Source organism: Microchirus variegatus (genome assembly GCF_963457635.1).
Source record: "Microchirus variegatus genome assembly, chromosome: 16".
In the NCBI taxonomy this organism is placed as follows: Eukaryota; Metazoa; Chordata; class Actinopteri; order Pleuronectiformes; family Soleidae; genus Microchirus; species Microchirus variegatus.
In genome coordinates, this window is record NC_139817.1 from 17,966,695 (window position 1) to 17,986,593 (window position 19,899).

Below are 19,899 nucleotides of genomic sequence, written 5' to 3' on the forward strand. Positions count from 1 at the left end.
ACTGATTCTAATGATTCAGTTACACTGAAAACAACTGCTTTATAAGTCAAGTCTGTGTGCGTTGCAGGTAAAACAGTTTTATGCAGCCATGCAATGATAACTCAGCCCACGTTGAGGAGATACTATGTTGTAATGGAAACCCAACTAGACCATGTAGAGGCAAGGCGAGCTGGGACCATGTAGTGGAAACACGGCTTTAGTGAATGTATCTGTTAGTAGGATTATTTAGGTATTTTTCTCCATTACAGATATTTCATTGACCAGGTCTACCCATTCTTCAACAGTGGGAGGGTTTCAAGTGCCATTGTGTAATTTATTTTCACTGAATAAGTTATTCTATTTTTAAATAATTAGTTATCCTGGTTTTGAACATTTCTTCAATTGCTATATGTTACAAAAGTATTTTAACTCGAGCCATTGTTCAGTCCCAAAAAACTGTTAAATCTTTTACAGTGACTCCATGAAAACCTTTTTTTATTTTTTTATTTAAACAAATCACTATCATGTTGATATGCACACATGTAAATGAGTGACACATAGTATGTTCAGAAAACAATTAATAGAAAATAGTGTGGGAGCGTATATTTCAGGAAACAAAGTTTTTCCTATGTCATGTTCTACAATATGAAAATGTGAATAGTTTGAAGTAGCATGTGTTTGACATGACGTACCTGTCTTTTATTCTGATAACTAACAGCAGTGTGCAGTGTCAAACTGGAGCTTTACTCAGATGATGGATTACCCTTTCAGTTCCAGATCCTCCTCGAGCTATACCTCCACTGAAGAGCCCTGTGTGTGTGTGTGTGTGTGTGTGTGTGTGTGTGTGTGTGTGTGTGTGTGTGTGTGTGTGTGTGTGTGTGTTCCAGTGGACAGATGGGACTCTAACTGCAGCTGTCCATGTGTTCTGATCGGCCAGGGTGTTAAATCATGAGCTCTTTTCCAAAACTATGCCAACAGTAGAATGTTGTGTTGAAAGTATATTGAATAAATGTATCTGATTACCTTTCATGTACCTGTACTGTACTTGTAGATATTTCATTATTCTAACCATGATTTTCGTTACATATAGTTAAAGAAAATGTAATATCTGCAATTAAATTCCGTAAGCATGCAGGAAAACATATCATTATTCAAAACCAATATAAATATAGGACACAAATGAAATAGAATAACATTTATCAATCTAAAAAAAAAAGAAAAAAGATTTTAATATCAGCTGGGATAGGCACAGCACCCCCCGCTGGTGGAGGATAAAGCGGTAGATGATGGATATATATATAACAACCTAATGGGATTATGAAAGTGTTTGATCTTTTCGAAAAAGCCACATTTTATTGAATTTCTTCCCTAATTTAACCAGCAGATATGCCTTGTAAAGGTCATTGTGAGGTCAAAGTCTAGAGGCAGAAGCACCTTCACGCACTGACAGCTACTCTTGTGTACTAGCTATGTTAGCACATGAAGTGATTTCCAAACGTTTCAGAGTCCTGCACTCCTTCATAACAGACATATACACATATTTCATTATTCTTTAGAAGCCAAACACTTTTTTTTTTTTTTTAAAGAAAATAATCACTGATTGTAATTATAAGGTAAGATTTGGATCAGAATGATTCAAACTTACACCTCCCACCAATTTATACTTTATTGGTGGAAGTAATTGTGAAATATTGATCATATTTCCATATGGCTTGTGTTTTCATTGTACACATTCCATAAGGTGGCGCCATAACCCCATGCTTTGACAGTGAGATGATCACTATTTTGACTGTTCCCTCACCTTAAAAGCTTTGTGGCACAATAAAAAAATAAACCTGCTACAATGACCTTCTTGCTCAGTCTCCTCAGTCAGTTGGGCTGACAGAGTTGATACAGAAAATGTCACATTTTCACCTTTCACAAAAGTGCTGTTCAAAAGATTCAACTCGTTCATGAACATCACAGATCTAGAGCAGGCACGGCGATTCTAGTTGTGGATGGGCTAGACCAAATATGGGTGGTCCTTAAATTAAAAACGTAATCAAATCCCTGTTAACCCAATAAAAATGACCGACAAATATAATGTTATATTATCTGTGCATAATAGAGATTTTAAAAGCTTGATTCTGATAATATTACAAGATAAGATTCTAATATTTCCCACATAGTTTTTTTCTGCTCGTACAACACGAGGCCGACAAAATACATCATTCTGTTTTATAGGGATGGGAATTACACAAGATTTTTTTTACAGCAGCAGCAACAGCAGCAATGCAGGGGTGGAATATATTCTACACTGTACTACTTCATTTTAGGCTCAAAACCATGGCTGTAATGTCCATTATTTACCATCAAAGCAGCGATAATAAAATGAGGGGCAACAAAAAAGGAAAAAAACTCTCCACTGGCACGGATGTGTCGGCTAACGTTACAGGTGACAGGCCACACACTCATCCTACAAACCAGCCTTTGAGCACCACAGACAGCGGCCGAAGCTCCATAGTTACCTTACCATCCCGCCCTCACCTATTTCATTCACAAAAACAGGCCGGTGACTCGTCCTCCTAATTATTCTTGACAAAATTAAAATATGTTTTTAAAAGAAAAGTTCTGGCTGGGCCTGTTGAGATGTGGGTGGGCCTCAGCCCATCGGCGCCACCCATAACGGCGTGCCTGCCCTAGAGAGGAGGAGGATGTATCAGTGGTATGAACTTAAGTATGGCCTGCTTTTCCAAAACATTGCCACACTCCTACAACATTAAAACAACTTTTATTTATTCATGGAAATTTGGACATGAAGAGGATTTAAATAAAGACATAAAAATAACAAACATGTAACAAATATGTTTTTTAACAGCAATTTGAGACCAAAAGGTGGCAATTTAGAACTCAAGAAAATTGAGAAAAGCCTCCTCTCCACTGAGGTGGAACATATAAGAGGAAGAAACACGAGGTTGTGGCTCAGGAATTCAGAAATTAAAGTCATTTCAAAATTGCATCTCGCTAAACTGAGTGTGGCCTCATGGTTTGTGTAGTAGTTAGCACTCTTGCCTTTGCAGCAACAAGACCCAGGTTCACGACCCGGTCACAACAAGGGCCTTTCTCCGGGTTCTCCAGTTTCCTCCTGCAGTCCAAAAATATGCAATATGGGGATTAGGTAGGTGAACTAGACCAGTTTGCCGGTCCATCACAGGGCCACATACAGAGACAAACAACCATCCGCTCTCACTCCTATGGTCAATTAAGAGTGTTCAATCCACCTGGAAACCCACATACACACAGGGAAAACATTCAAACTCCATGCAGGAAGGCCCTTGTTCCAACCGGGGCTCGAACCCAGGTCTTCTTCTTGCTCCCCGGCTCATCTTGAGCGGTGAGCTCTCTCACACGAGCCCGAGACTTCCGTAATATTATTTTTCTCCACACCCAGAGAAACGTTGGCGCTTTGGAATTATTTTTCTTTCCACTACCGTATCTTCACCTTCTTATATACCTCTCCACACTGACGGACACACGTGAGGACGTGTCATTTTTTTAAATTTTCTAACGGAGGCGGTGTGCAGCCCTGGCAGCCTCGTCACACCGCTCTGTTATTGTTCATGGCAGCTCGAAGACAAAACAGGCCCCCGTGGCACAAAAAAGCCTCCGCGTTGGCGGTAGTGGAAAGAAAAATAATTCCAAAGCGCTGTGTTGTGGGGTGTAACAGCGCAACACACAATTGTAATGGGAGAAAGATCGCCAATGAATTAACTTTTCACCGATTTCCTGCTTGGAGGCGCAACCACGAGTATCCGAGTCGTCGGCTCGCTTTGATCGCAGCTGTAAGACGACCAAACATAACATTCCACAGTATCCCGATGTCGATGCGGCTTTGACGAACAGTACAGTGTGGGACTTATGTGCGCCGAGGTAAAGAGCCCCAATTTCACAAAAGGACGCTGTCAGCTGAATGCAAGAGATGTGGAGAGCACTAGAAAAATTGCCCATCTCCGAATTCATGTGGAAAGGGTGATTGGAACCGTCCGCAACAAGTACATTATTTTGTCAGATAAAGTACTGATTCACATGGTGTTGCCATGCAAGGATGAAGACACAACATTCCTTGATAAGATTGTGTCTGTATGTTGTGCTCTGACAAACATGAGCCCTAGTGTTATGCTGAAATAAATGTGCATTTAATCATTAAATACAGCCATAAGTGTCTGTTGCATGTGAGCTTCCTACTCACAGTTCGTTCTGGAAGGACGGAGATACGGTGTTGTTTTGGGTAAATCGTCTGTTTATTGTCGGGAATAGCGAAAACAAATGAACACAGGTGTTTCTGGCGCCGTCTGCGCTCAGTAGATCCCCCGCAACTCCCCTCGCCTTCCTCTTCCAACATACCCTGTGGGTATGGCAAAAACAAAACAAAAGCATACTTGTGATCTTACATCTTATGACCATGTCTTTTTTGCACAAAAGTGAGTACACAAACAGCCAATCTGTTTCAAAGCAAAGTACAAAATACCTGGCATGCAGCTCTTGTACAAAGAGTAGCATCCACAGCAATTTACGACCAAGTACAGTGACCAGAATTCATGCTTCTAACTTTCAGAGAACCTATGCCAATCACTGACACCTGTTAAACAAAATGTTGGGATTATCAAATTGACCATTACATTACATGTAAAAAATATGATTGTGAGCAAATATGAAAATCATCAAGCCACAGAAAGTTAGCTCTTTCCCTGAAATAGGGATCAGTGAATATGTCTCTGAATGAGGAGCACACAAGGGCCAAGGTCAACAGCACCTGAGCACCGTCCTGGAGGACCACCTCCAGCAGTATGTCTTCCAGACAACATATTGGAAGCTGCCAAGTAGATCATGGACAAATGGCAAAATAACTGTGATAGTATTTTTTATAAAAAGATTGTTCTTCAGTTATTTTGTCTCATGCTTTTGTGATTCTTTACTGACCTCCAAGATGTCCATTTCTTCAGTGCGGTCAACACTTGAACACATTTGAACACTTGATCTTATATTATTTTAAAATGTCATATATTGTATGCATATGAACGGGCAGTTTGGATCAACACTTAAACAATACTAATAAAGAAACATGTTAGGATATTAGTTTTGTTGACAAAAGTTGACTGTCAAAGTGGGATACTTACGATGGAATCCTCAGGTTTCTGCAGCATCTTATTTTACGAGGTCAAAGAATGCACATCCTACCCCCCTTATACCAACAGGCCATTTGTGACTTGTGACACACCACTCAGCTCTCACCAGTTCAGGTTAAACAATGATCAAATATCACAATTCCCTCTTTTGATCTCTAATAAGAGATCACAACTCCGAGTAAAGCTGGAATTCAGGGACTTCTTCCTCATGAGCAACCAACAAAGGCATCACGTTAGATTGTCCTCCTGTATCTTGTTTCTCCATAATAGCAGTAATTAATCTAATTTTAAAAACTTCAATTTTGGGATCAGCTAATTTAAGTAATTTCCTATTAAATGTCCTATTTGCACATTATTTTAACTATTTTAGACCAGGTAAACTAATCATTTATCTTAAATCAATCATTAAATCTCATTAATGTTGATAGAATCTAAGCAATTGGTACAATCCTGCAATCCTCACCAAGCTTTTGCTGATTCTCTTTATTTCATTAATTCAGTTTTGAATGCAGCCAACCCTGTTCTTGCATTGTTTCTGTTGTTGTTAGCCTTCTGTATTGAAGAAAACTAGTATTACTAATTCTAATTGACTTTTATTTTGTTGTGTTTTACTTTTTACTGTTTTACCTGTGCAACCTTTGAATGAAATACCTCATTTTATTCAAACTAGGTGTTTCAATTCTACAGCAAAATACAATTATTATGAGAAATAGCTTAAATATCATAATTAATATATCAATCTATCTGCATATATCTTAAATCTGCTAAAAACGCTCAATTTTAATTTCTTTATCCAAATCTTATTAATAACTCTCCACTTTTGAATTGTATGGGTAGCTTAAATACAGTCGCTTCATTTCTGTTTTGTCCCTTCTCAAAGTTTTGAGTGGAGACTGAGGCCTCACAGTAGGACTGGGATTGGTGACCAAATGTCAGAAGACAAGATGATAGGATAACATGGATAGCCCCTCCTACTCCACTGAGAGTCCTCAAGTTTAATTTCTGCCTAAAACACCGAAGAGAACACTGCTCCAGGTCACACCCCACAGCCATTCCAGCTGCACATCAATTGATCAGCTGCTATTTACAACCTAGTCATCAGTAAACTTACAAAATCTGAAAAAAACTTGAGTCACTAAACAAAGATACACTGTTAATCTACCTTTTTGATTTTAATCCAATCAGCTGTAAATGACCACTGTATTTATCCTAACTTCACAAATAAAAGTAATACATGTCAATACCATCATAAACACCCTGAAGCAGAACACCATTTCCAAATTAGCACTTACTTCTTTTCATTCAAACATGATTTAACATGAAAATGTTTGATTGCCCACACTTCAGACAACTTTCAGAACATAAGACTCTTCCAGACACTCTTCACATTACTCACATAGACACTCACTCTCACACAGACACTCAGTTGTTTCTGCAGCTTTTCCTTATCAGTCAGTCATGTCTGTTAGTGGAGTCAGTGATTAGATCAAGGTAGTCACTCCCTCATACCTATATTAAATGTATGCAATTTGTTCTCTATTCATGTCCAAAATTATCAGAAGATATTTATTTGGTCAGTAAGTGTTCACCCAAAGCTTGAGAAGAAATAGAGCGTCCTCCATCTCCTCTCATTTGGGATCACCGAAGAGTCATGGCGTCCCATGTCTCTCCTGCTGATCTCCTGAGCCTAATTGTAGACTATGTGTTCGGCTGTTTCTTCATACAGTCAAATTCACTTAATCTAGATTACAGATTATTTAAGTCCTATAGTTACTGGTATGTAATTACAGATTTATGTGTTAGTTTATATCCACTTTAGTCATTTTCACATCACATCAACACCATCCACACAGAACCCTCCTTGTCTACCATGAGACAAAACCATTTGAAATAAAACAAAATCATGTCACACTTCATCTTAAAAACTATTTCTATTTATCTGCTGGGCCTTTCAAAGCACTCTTGAACAGCTTAAATTCTCCCATTTATTCATTCACATTCACATTCCACATAAACCACACTTATCAGGAGTTATTAAGGACTTAGTGTCTTGATCAGGGACACTTCGTCATAAACAATTCTCCCCTCATTAACCAGCGCATGCACTATATACAACATAGGAACCAATTTAAATTTCCACAGCTGAGCTGATCTGACTCAGCCCCAGCCACACATCATCATCTCCTTAGTGACAGGAAATCCTGCTCTTTTCAAAGAATACATTCTCTCAGCTTGGCTTTCTCCAAGGCTTTCAAACAAAACCTTTCTATTTTAACCTAATTTAACAATTATAAATAATTTGTGTTCTGGTATGTAGTTCTTATTACAAAATACACTGTTCCTGTTATTTATTCCATTAATGTTAAGGTTAGCCATTCAACCTCCAGTCTCCCCTGTGGAGCACAGCAAAGGACAAATGTTCGGACAAATGCCTAACCTAAACATCCACTTTTATGATCTACAGATAATCCATCTGAGCAGGCAATGCTCAAACAAAATCTACAGACTTCCGTCGTAAAAAACTTAATTGTAGGGCATTGTAAACCCTATTTGTTGAGTATGAGTATGTGAACCCACAGAATTATGGTAACATATTTGCTGTGTTAAAGTGTCTAATACACTTCTTCCTACTTTCCACAATCTTTCCTGATCAACTTACGTTTTCCTTTCTTCTGAAACCCCCCTTCTCTCTGTTTCTCTGTCACTGTGTGAGTTCAGCCTTTAGAAGATTAAACTCTCCCCACATTCATTCACCCTTTACTCAAACACCATCAACTTCTATCATGTTATACCAGTCTCCTCAACATTGAATGGACTAATGCTCTAGACATGGTCTATCCTTTTGTCATAGAGGCATTCCCTCTCTTTTTCTTTTTTACAAAGAAAAACTCTCTACATGCAATGTCTGCCAACCAAAATGAGAACTAAAACACATTCTGTTTAAGAATGCATCCACGATAACAATCAACTCTCTAATAAAATTCAGTATTTGCTCATCAGTTTAAAAACCCTTCTCTCTCCACAAACTGCAGTGACCTCATGCAAAAAAATAAGCATTTACTCCTCATCTATGTTCTGGTGCGTGCATGTGCGTAGGTGCATGACCTGTTTTATTGTCTTAGTCATGCTGATGAATCATTAATTTGTCTGGGTCTCCTTCCTCCTTTCCCTCACCAGCCATCTTGACCTCTGCCCTTTTGAGCTTTACATTGGTGGGCCCAATGTCCAAATTTACCACTCTTACAGCAGCTCTGATCTCCTTCAAATCTCCATCCTCCTGTTTATCTCAGTTGGAGTACAAAACAGGATAAAGTTTATTATTTCCTGCATGTTTTCTTCCTGTCCTTTCTCAATTTCTTCTTTACATTGTACACACTTATTCCACAGTATTACCCCCAAACTGCATTGTTCACTTTTGTCGATTTTCTGCTCCCTCAGAAAATTGATTTTAGTTCGGCATGTTTTTTTTTTTACTTTTTCATTTTACCATAACCTTTATCCCACTGTTTTCCCCTATCAAATTCTAGGGGGAAATTCGTCCCTCAGCGTCAGTTCACCAGCTCTCTTTGTGTCAGTTCGTCCCTCAGCGTCAGTACACCAGTTCTCTGTGTGTCAGTTTGTCCCTCAGCGTCAGTTCACCAGCTCTCTGTGTGTCAGTTCGTTTGTACGCGTGAATCATGAGTGAGTCAGTGTACTGACAGTGTACGAATCACAGCAGCACGGCCGGGCAGACACAGTTCACAGTCACTCCCTCTCCCTCCCCACTTGGCGCACGTTGGCTGGCGTCGTTTGCCGAAGATTCACGAGTGAGTGACGGCGATGGCGTCGGCAAATGACTTCACGAGTGATTCACAGGAACCGGCAGTTCCACTCCCGGCCGCCACGCTCGCTGTTGAGCTCAACTGAACTAAAAATGGAACGAATCAGTTCATGAAGTGATCCCAGTCAGTTCGTTCACTCAAATGATTCGTACTTTCGAACGAATCACTCCTGACCGACACAACACTATCGTACTCATCCCTCGCTCTCTCTCAGGTCGCCACGTCTCCTGCACCCGAGAGAACACCGAGGACTCCGTGGATTCCATCTCCTCCGGAATGACTTCCTCCTTCTGCCGTCTCTCCTCGTCATCTCCTCGTCCACGGAACTGTCTCTACTCCACGTCGCTTCCTCATCTGGGATTCCTGCTCTCCTCATTCTTCCACCTTGAGTGAGTTCGTTCCATCGGAACCGCCAGATGAACTTTGTTGCCACTGTGGAGACGCTGACTGTTCCTGACATTACCGCTAGCTGCTACTTAGCTATCTCTGACCATACTTACGTGCTCGCTAGCTCTCTGTACTCCAGGGTTAATAAACCTATATTTTTATATACCTACCTTGTCCTGTCTGCATTCGGGTCCTCCATTCTCTACAGTTGTTTCACCTTAAAGGGAAACGTAACACATACTGTTGAATGCGCTGCAGACCGCTGCTGCAGACCGCTGCTGCAGCGCCGCGCTGCAGCACGCGGCACTCGCCCGCAGTGCCGCGCTGCAGCACGCGGCACTCGCCCGCAGTGCCGCGGGCACTCACTCGCCCGCAGCCAGGCCAGTCTGGCTTCGCCTGCGTCAAGTCTGTGTGGTTTACACTGCCATCAACTTACACGCGATCCTGTTTTTCAGTCACAGAACACGCTGGGCTCGAACCACACACTGTGTCTGCACGCAAGGTCAATCGTGTACTCCCGCTTTCTCTCTCGCTCATTCACTCTCCCTCTTTTCATTCATGAATGAAAGGTCTTACAGGCGCCATCTTGAGGCAAAAACCACAGATCTTCGGTCTAAGATCTACAGCCTGATGTTACAGTTTTTCTCAAATGCTAAAACACATTTCACAAACGTCTCCTCTATGTTCCCCAATGTCTAAACACAATACCCTTTTCTAGAGCTACATAAACACAACCACACCTTCTCACTTCAAAACTCAAACTTTCACACCAAAAGAGCAGCTCGAAGCTTTCAAAAATGTAAACACTATACACAGCATTACACACTACAGCAAAACAATTTAAAACACAATGCTCAATCTGTGAGAAGGTTCTTTGTTTCATAACTGCCAATGCATATTTTTTTAAAAACTTTAGAGTAACGGATCTTCTTAGATCTCTGCAGAGGATTAGGCATTGAGAGTTGAGAGTTTCATATGAAGAGTACAGAAAATTCTGCAAGTACACTACTGTAACACAACTCAATGCAAAAAACAGAATCTATTGCACACAACAGTACTCTTGAAAACATGATCAGGGTATGACGTTTTTTTATTTTCTTCATTCACACCACACACACCACAGTCACTGTGCGGCATCATGTCGCCGAGCTGCATCGGGCCACATCACCTCATCCACATCGCAGGCTATATTGTCTCTTGGAAGGCACCGCGGGAAAAACGCCCGCTTTTATAGGTGTGGTCACAGCATTAGCAACAAGTGTCTTCAATTTGGAGTCGTGTGTAATAAATGACGCCAGGTGTGTTCATTGTGTTCAATTATTGCTGACTGTGGCAAGCATTTTGCATCACATGAACTTTCATTTGAGAATATGTGACCCGCCACGGACCAAGCGGGAACAAGTCGGCCGAGCGCAAAACCAGAAAATCTTTTTTTTTTTTCAAAATTAGGGATTTCCGTTTTTTTCAAAATTACACAAGTTGAAGTTTTGAAGAAGCCACTACCTGCTTCAAATCACAGTATTGTGGGTCTTAAAACCATATACTTTGTGTTTGAATTAAGGTTGTTTTATTGCTGTGAATCGCTCCTAGTTTGGGTGTGGCGATCTCACATTCCAGAGCCTTTGTTGCTTTTTCAGCCAATCAGCTGACGATCACGGAGAATACACATGGCTAATTAATATGCAGCTCTCACTCAGAGAGAGCGAGGGGAGGGGAGAGATAGACTTGGAACTTTCCAGCGTATGTGTGCAGTGTGTGTGTGTGTGCGAAATTAAAGCGTGATTATCATCAAAGCAGTCATCATCAAAGCTTTGTTTGACAAAGGAAGGCAAAGAGAACAGGACAATGAGTCAGCTGTGGCTGAGCAGCTTCTTCACAAGGACAGAGAAAGCACAGAGACTGCTGTGTGTGGACTGTTAGCATTTTAAGCTAGCGATCTTTATGCTAACATGTTAGCAGACTTCATCGTCACAAAAACAACAAACAGATGGATTATTCCGCGGCTGAAAGAGAGCAGGACACACACGGGAGTTGTCTGAGATGATGACATGACGCTAGCACCGCGCTATCTCCTATCTAATTGGCCTTTTGGAGGCGAACAGACGTAAAACTGCGACGAAAAGGAAGCACGCCTGGACCTCTTATCTGATCGGAGGCACTGAAGTCTGCCGGAATACCTTTCAGTTTCTTATGGGGTGAGTTTTCATTAACGTTGTTTATCTATGTTATGTTAGTGTTCATTCAAAGTCACATACAGACGCACATAGGGACGCTGTCTTTTAATAATCCACTCTGCGTTTCATAACGCCGTTTGGCTACATTGTTATTAGCTGTGCTTGCTTAGCTCGCTAGCTCGCTACTGTATTATTACAATGAGAATGATGCGCACATCAAAACTTTTCTTTGGTCAGATGAGCGTATTATAAGTCGTAAGAGGAGCATGTCACGGCCCTCTTTGAGATTTTGTACACCCGCAGGTTCAGTTTGATAATTCAAATGCTTTGAGACGAAACTCCCGTGTTCGAAACCTAACATTGCATTGAATGATGTGTGAATGCCACACCTTTGCATGCATGAATCACACATGTGATTAACAGACGTGATTAACACAATGTGTGATGAACGTGTTAATTACATGTGCGATTCATGCACATAAAGGTGTGGCATTCACACATAATTCAAGCAATACTACTGATCAATCTATACTGATTCAGTGATAAAGTGCCTGCTAACATGAACCATGATCTGAAACAAGTATTTTTTTTTTTTTTTTCAGAATCCTGGATTGATATGTGAAGTTGCTGCCAACCCATGTGTCCAAGGCCTCAGTGTGGCGTCAATACATGAGGTCGGCTAAGGCTCTTGGTATGTGTATAAATTGAATTCTATATAATAGCCAAATGCTTATATAGACTGCAATATGTAATGTGTAAAATGTGATTTTTTTTTTGGAAAAGTAAAATAATTATTTTCATTGCTGTCAACAGGTAGTGGAACACAGCTCTCCTGAAAGTCGCCTCAATATTCTGCAGCTTGTTGGAACGGCAGATGGCAGAGTGATAGTAAAGACCATCGACTGGCAGACACATCTGAGTCCCTACTTTCGAAAGCTCCCACAGATCAAGAGTTATCAGCACTTTAGGTATTTATATTCAAAATTCTGCATTTTATGAATAAAAAAATCACGAATGGACATGATAGTGTTCCATGTGAACAGTGAGCCATGTTTTAAATATCCTGTTGTGTGCTTCTATTCTGTCACAACTTTGATGCCAACAGACCAGGTGTGGTGCTTGCTCAAACTCACAGTGATGCAGAGCCTATCAAGTTTCAGCTACTGCGCAACCCAGGAGTTCTGCCCCCTGTTGACAGTCTTCCCATCCTGGCCCCACCTGGACTGACCATGGACAGGCAGACGTATCTTTTTGAAAAAATCAGGCCTTTCTGTTCTGATGAGGCAAAATGCTTCACATGCCCAGCACCAAAGGTTACAGCACAGAAGAGTAAGCAGAAGAGGGTGCGCTTGTGATGTCACCATTTAGCCCGCATATCAACTGTGATGGACAGAGTGGGTACAGCCACATTGTGGGGGAGGAACTGGTATTGAAGATGATAATATAGTCCATGGTCTGGAAAATATTGAACTCTCCTTCACACACTTAGATATATTTTATTTGATATTGTATAGTATAGTATATAGTATGTATCTATCTTTTACCTTTCTTGTTTCTCATTTTTATTCAAGTGCTTTTTGTAACAGAAGAATTTCCCTCTGGGGATCAATAAAGTAAATTCTGATTCTTATCAGTCCACTGAAGTACTTACAGCAAATAACACTACATTGACATGAACTACATTCATTCCTTTGTTTTCAAACTGCTACACTGTTTCTGTCCTGTGGGCTAATAGACATCAGATGTCACTGACAGCTAGACTGGGTGGGGGGTTGTGACCATGTTAATGTGATGCAAATGAGCAGCTATTGGCCTGGCTCCTCAACGAGGTTGAAATCTTTCAGGCTGAATTTCTCCCTAAAGCAGTTTGAGGAGTGCCTACATTCAAATGGCCACATCTTCTTAAAAAATGATCAGATGGACATGTGTTTGACATTGTTGGAATGCTTAGAAATCACACTTTCGGAATAACTCCAAATGTCCCAAAGTAGACTTGTGAACGCTTTTGCCATGGCTGGACACATATGTTCTTTGAGCAAGGAAACGTGTTTAGATTTATGAGAAAGGAGGATTGTGTTTTGTGAATTGTGTCTTCATGTGAATGAAATGTGTTTATGATATTGGAAAATTATGTTTAGATTTAGTAAATGTGTTTAGACAACTGGTCATTTGGTTTAGAGGATTGACTTTTGTGTTTTAGCATTTGAGAAAAACTGTAATGTGTTTTGGCGCCATCTTTGGTGGAGGCGTGCGTTTACAGTCACAGCTACTGCGCATGCTCCACCATGTTGGTCTCAAAAGGGGAGTGACCATCAACCGCGTCACTCCCTTCTCTTATCTCTTCCTGTTCACTAACACACACACAAACACACACACACTGGTGTTTATGTTGTATATAGTTTGTGTGATTTTAGCTTTAGCAAGTAGGATTTATTGATTCAAAAGACCAAATTATCATTTATGCTATAATGTTCATTGACTTAGATCATTCAATTAGCCTTGGATATTTAATGTTGGTGAATAAAATTGTTTAATTGATTCTTTCAGGTCACTGGAACACAAAAAATAAAATAATAAATATATACCCCATAGTAATGTCCGTTTACCCGTTGTTACTGAGTTTCACCGTAATGCATAGAGTGACCACGATTTTGGCTTCTCGCGATCATAAAAACATTAAAATCGAAAAAAAAAAGATTAATGCGCCGCGCGGCGTGTATGTAAATTCCCATGCTAGAAAAAGACCCTGAACGCACCAGTGTTAATGCGGCTGCAAGTGACGTGTGTGGATCAACAACACGAGGAGAGAGCGTGGAAACACGACAGAAAGGCAGCATTTGGTTGAGAAGAAATGTAGGACAACATCAACATGTTGTCCTACATTTGTCCTGCAGTGCTTTCAAAACGCGTGCTCCTCATATCACCGATCCACACATGTCACTCGCTAACCGCAGGCACGTAACTGGTGCGTTCAATGTGTCCCTCCAGCATAGGAATTTACACACACAATCAACAACAAAGGGCTTGTGAAGCTTGTGAACATTTTTTTCATAAATAAAATATATCCACTGGACACACAAGTCCTCTGAGGCTAGAAGTTTGTGTAAAACACTTTGCTCCGCTGTGCAGCCACTCTTCCTCCTTGCCTGCACTCTCGTATTTCACAGGGACAAGGGGGAGCTACGGTGGAGCTGTGAAGTACTCTGCCTGGCGGGGTGCCAACATTCACGGTGAAATGTCCGCACTGTCGTCATTTTGTCGGGAGGTGTAAACATCGCGTGTTTTATCGCCTATACTTACACAAAGTGGAACCACTAAAACATGACTGAGTCTTGTTTTTTCACATTTTGGGGGCCGGTATGTACGGTGGCCCTGAGGTGCAAAACACAAACGCAAATCAGAAACACAAACACAAATAAAAAACACAAACGCAAATCAAAAAACACAAACGCAAATCAAAAACACAAAAACATTAACTCAAAACGGAAACACAAATCACACAACACAAACACAAAAGCAGAAAACAGTTCGAATCCCGCCCCAAACAGAAAACACAAACACCACAGCGTTTAACACAACATCATTATCTCACAACGCCATCCAAATCAAAAAACGCAAACAAAGAAGCCACAACGGAAATGCATCTCAAAACGGAAATGCAATTCAAAAAACAACGTGCATTGTTTTCTGCGGACCCCTGCTAGGGTCAGGTGTGGAAAAAATAAAAAATTGTTTGTAAACTGTTCCCTCAGTTTCCCTTATGGTATGACTATTTTACCCCTCTTTCATCATCAGAGATAGTCCAGTGGGTAACAAGATAGACTTATACCGGCAAGGTTGTAGGATCGAATCCTGACAGTGTATTATTTACCTTTTTATTGTATAAAGCATTATGAGTATTAAGCATTCTTAAAACATAAAGCATGTTGTATAAAGCATTAATTCAAATATTGGGTGTGTGGTGGTAGCCAGCCATACATTTGCGGAATGGCACTGCGCTCTGACGCGGCACTTCTCCAGGACTGGAGAAGCTGCTGCGGCTACAAGGATTTCGTGAACTGAAAGAGAAGCTCTTCATATATTGTTTAGATACAAGAGTTTAGATATTTACTGTATTGGGTGTGTGGTGGTAGCCAGCCATACATTTGCCCCGCATGCCACGATGTCTCACTCCAAGGTGCGCTGTTATTGTGAATGGCCGTGCGGAATGGCACTGCGCTCTGACGCGGCACTTCTCCGGGACTGGAGAAGCTGCTGCGGCTACAAGGATTTTGTGAACTGAAAGAGAAGCTCTTCATATATTGTTTAGATACAAGACGAATCACCCACATTCATAGACCAATGCAGGCTGAATATTTTAGTTTAGTATTGAACGCATTTGATAACACGTTACTCACACAGCGGATTGACAGACAGACAGACAGGCAGTATTAACAGTTACACTGTATTCATGTATGTATTGTACATACATGAATACAGTAAATATCTAAACTCTTGTATCTAAACAATATATGAAGAGCTTCTCTTTCAGTTCACGAAATCCTTGTAGCCGCAGCAGCTTCTCCAGTCCTGGAGAAGTGCCGCGTCAGAGCGCAGTGCCATTCCGCAAATGTATGGCTGGCTACCACCACACACCCAATATTTGAATTAATGCTTTATACAACATGCTTTATGTTCTAAGAATGCTTAATACTCATAATGCTTTATACAATAAAAAGGTAAATAATACACTGTCAGGATTTGATCCTATGACCTTGCCGGTATAAGTCCATCTTGTTACCCACTGGATTATCGCTGACGATGAAAAAAGGGTTAGATAGTCATAGCATAAGGGAAACTGTGGGAACAGTTTACAAACGATTTCTATTTTTTCCACACCTGACCCTAGCAGGACTCCGTAGGAAACAACGCTCGTTGTTGTTTTTTGAATTGCGTTTCCGTTTTTTGAGACACATTTCCGTTGTGTTGTGGCTTTTTTGTTTGCGTTTTTTGGTTTGGTTGCCGTTGTGAGATAATGTTGTTGTGTTAAACACTTTGGTGTTTGTGTTTTCTGCTTGGGGCGGGATTCAAACTAGGGCTCTCTGTAGTGTGCACTTCTACTTGGGAAGGCAGCTCTACCAAGTGAGCTATAGTGACTTAATGTTTTCATGTTTTCTGCTTTGGTGTTTGTGTTGTCAGTTAATGTTTTCGTGTTTTCTGCTTTTGTGTTCGCGTTGTGAGTGAATGTTTCGTGTTTTCTGCTTTTGTGTTTGCGTTGTGAGTTAATGTTTTCGTGTTTTCTGCTTTTGTGTTCGCGTTGTGAGTTAATGTTTTCGTGTTTTCTGCTTTTGTGTTTGTGTTGTGAGTTAATGTTTTTGTGTTTTTGATTTGCGTTTGTGCTTTTTGATTTGCGTTTGTGTTTTTTGATCTGCGTTTGTGTTTTTGATTTGCGTTTGTGTTTTTGATTCGTGATGTGTTTTGCATCTCAGGGCCACCGTAGTTATGGCCCACTGAGTCCCAAATATAAGTACTAAAAGATTAAAAAGTTGATTTTGCACAATAGGGGACCTTTAAATTAGAAAAGGTAGTTAGCTCTACTTAAGGCCACATTATACTTCTCCGACTGCGTATGCGTTATCCGTCTGCGTCACCACGGAGACGCCTCGAGCATTTATACTTCTGCGTCGTGGTGACGGACACTCGCTGCAATTTCCCGCCCGATCAGTAGGGGTCGCTGCGCAAGGTTGTTGTGCTTCTGGCTACAGTGAGCAATGGCGCCCGAGAAAGAAAGAGAGAGAAAGACTGTTGTTGTTGAAACAGTGGCCGTTTCTCACTTTTCTGTGTGACGGAACGCAGTTTTAAGATAACTTGAGGCGAGAAATTGGCCATTTAGAGTCTAAACATGTGCTGTGTGTATATAGATATGACGTATTTATAGTTTGGCAGCGGCGTTATCGGCGGGGATCAGCTCCACCTCTGTCAGGACGCCCGGAGCGCACTGAGAGCCGGCACAGAGCAGCTTAGCTCGGCCTGTCCTGAGGACCAATCGCAGCTCTTGCCGTCTCCGTAGTCCCTTGACGGAGTGACGGACACTTAAAAAATATTCCGTGCACCCGGAGACGACGCAGAGGCTCTTCGACAGGTTCTGCGTCGACGCAGAGGACTCTGCGTAGCTACGCAGAGCACTTTACGCAGGAGTATAAATTGGGCTTTACACGCAAGTACTCTTGTCTGAAGGAACTTCACCTGTTTGGACTCCCCTCCTGGCATTTTATAGACTGCGCTCTGTAGGAATTCCCACACATGCTTACACTGCTTTGGATATTGATGAAATTGCCTTAAAGCAGACATCAATGGCCTGAATCATGCTCCAAAGCCTCTCTGGCAACAATAGTAATAGCCTGAGATGGATGGTGATTGTCATTCCCCAGTGTCAGGACATAGGTGTAGGGTCTGGATCTGGCCTCATGAAGATACTCCACCATGTTTGTTCCAGGCTAAAAAAAAAAGAAACAAAGAAAGAATGCAAGAGAGCAAATGTGAGTGAGTAAGGACCAAATGTCTATCAACTATAGTAGAATTAAAACTAGATATTGTGAGGACCATTTTCCTGGTGCCCACAAGAACAATGAGTCTTTGTTAGGATTACTATTAGGGAAAGATTCAGTGCATTTATAATTCAAAAAGTTGAACTTTAATAGTGTACCTTTCACTGCACATAACAAAATATTGCAAACTTTTTTTTGTTTAAGTCTTAATGGTTATGGCATATAGCTCACATTACAGAAAACAATTAAAAAAAGGAGTCAGACCTGAACTGACCTAAGAAGCCACAAATAGATTGAGGGTCTATCATTACAATAAACATGTTCTGAAAATGTGTGCAGCCCACCTATTGAAAAAAAAAAAGAAAAAGAAAAAGGAAATTATATTTCATAAGAATGCAGTCAACTCCATAACTATCCAAATTATCACTAGTAGTGAAGACTTGATATGCTGTGGATGGGGGGAAAATTGTATTTCTTACCTTTAAATATTACTTAAGCCCTGCCATTTGCCACTCTGTCAGAGTGTTGGTGACAAAGCACGATTGATCTGAAACAAACGCAAAAAGAAATTGTTTGCTCCATAAAATGACAGATTTTTTAAACAAAAATGACGATGCTCTAAAATGTCTTGTTTTTTTCCACAAACCTAAATAATTCAGTTTTAATGATTTATTTGTTATGTGGAGCAAAGAAACAAAGCAAATATCCACATTTAAGAAGCTAAAACAATCAGAAATCTTGTTTTAATAATGAAAAAAGCTTCAAACCGATTCATCGATTACCAAAATAGTTGATGATTAATTTAGCAATCGATTGTTTCAGCTCTATATTACAATTTTTCTCAAATGCTAAAACACATTTCACAAACGTTTCCTCCATGTTCCCCAATGTCTAAACACAATACCCTTTTCTAAAGCTATATAAGCACAACCACACCTTCTCACTTCAAAACTCAAACTTTCACACCAAAAGAGCAGCTCGAAGCTTTCAAAAATGTAAACACATCATTACATACTACAGCAAAACAATTTAAAACACAATGCTCAACTTGTGAGAAGGTTCTTTGTTTCATAATTACCAATGCATATTTTTTTAGAAAACTTTAGAGTAACGGATCTTCTTAGATCTCTTCAGAGGATTAGGCATTCAGAGTTGTGAGTTTCATATGAAGAGTACAGAAAATTCTGCCAGTACACTACTGTAACACAACTCAATGCAAAAAACTGAATCTATTGCACACAACAGTACTCTTGAAAACATGATCAGGGTGTGAAGTTTTTTTATTTTCTTCAATCACACCACACACACACACACCACAGTTACTGTGCAGTCACTGTGGTCACAGCATTAGCAACAAGTGTCTTCAATCTGGAGTCATGTGTGTAATAAATGACGCCAGGTGTGTTCCTTGTGTTCAATTATTGCTGACTGTGGCAAGCAATTTTGCATCACATGAACTTTCATTTGAGAATATGTTCTTTTAGCAAGGAAATGTGTTTAGATTTATGAGAACGGAGGATTGTGTTTTGTGAATTATGTCTTCATGTGAAATGTGTTTATGATATTGGAAAATTATGGCTAGATTTAGTAAATGTGTTTAGACAACTGGTCATTTGGTTTAGAGGATTGGCTTTTGTGTTTTAGCATTTGAGAAAAACTGTAACTATTCAGATATCACCATGCCAAAAGCAATGCATTCAAGCAGCAGAATGTCATCCAATGTGAAGATAACAAGCTTATTTGTGGGTGAAAGAAACCAATCCTCCCTCTCGCCCTATATATATATATATATATATATATAAAAATGTATGTAATATACACATACATACATAAAAAAAGAAAGAAA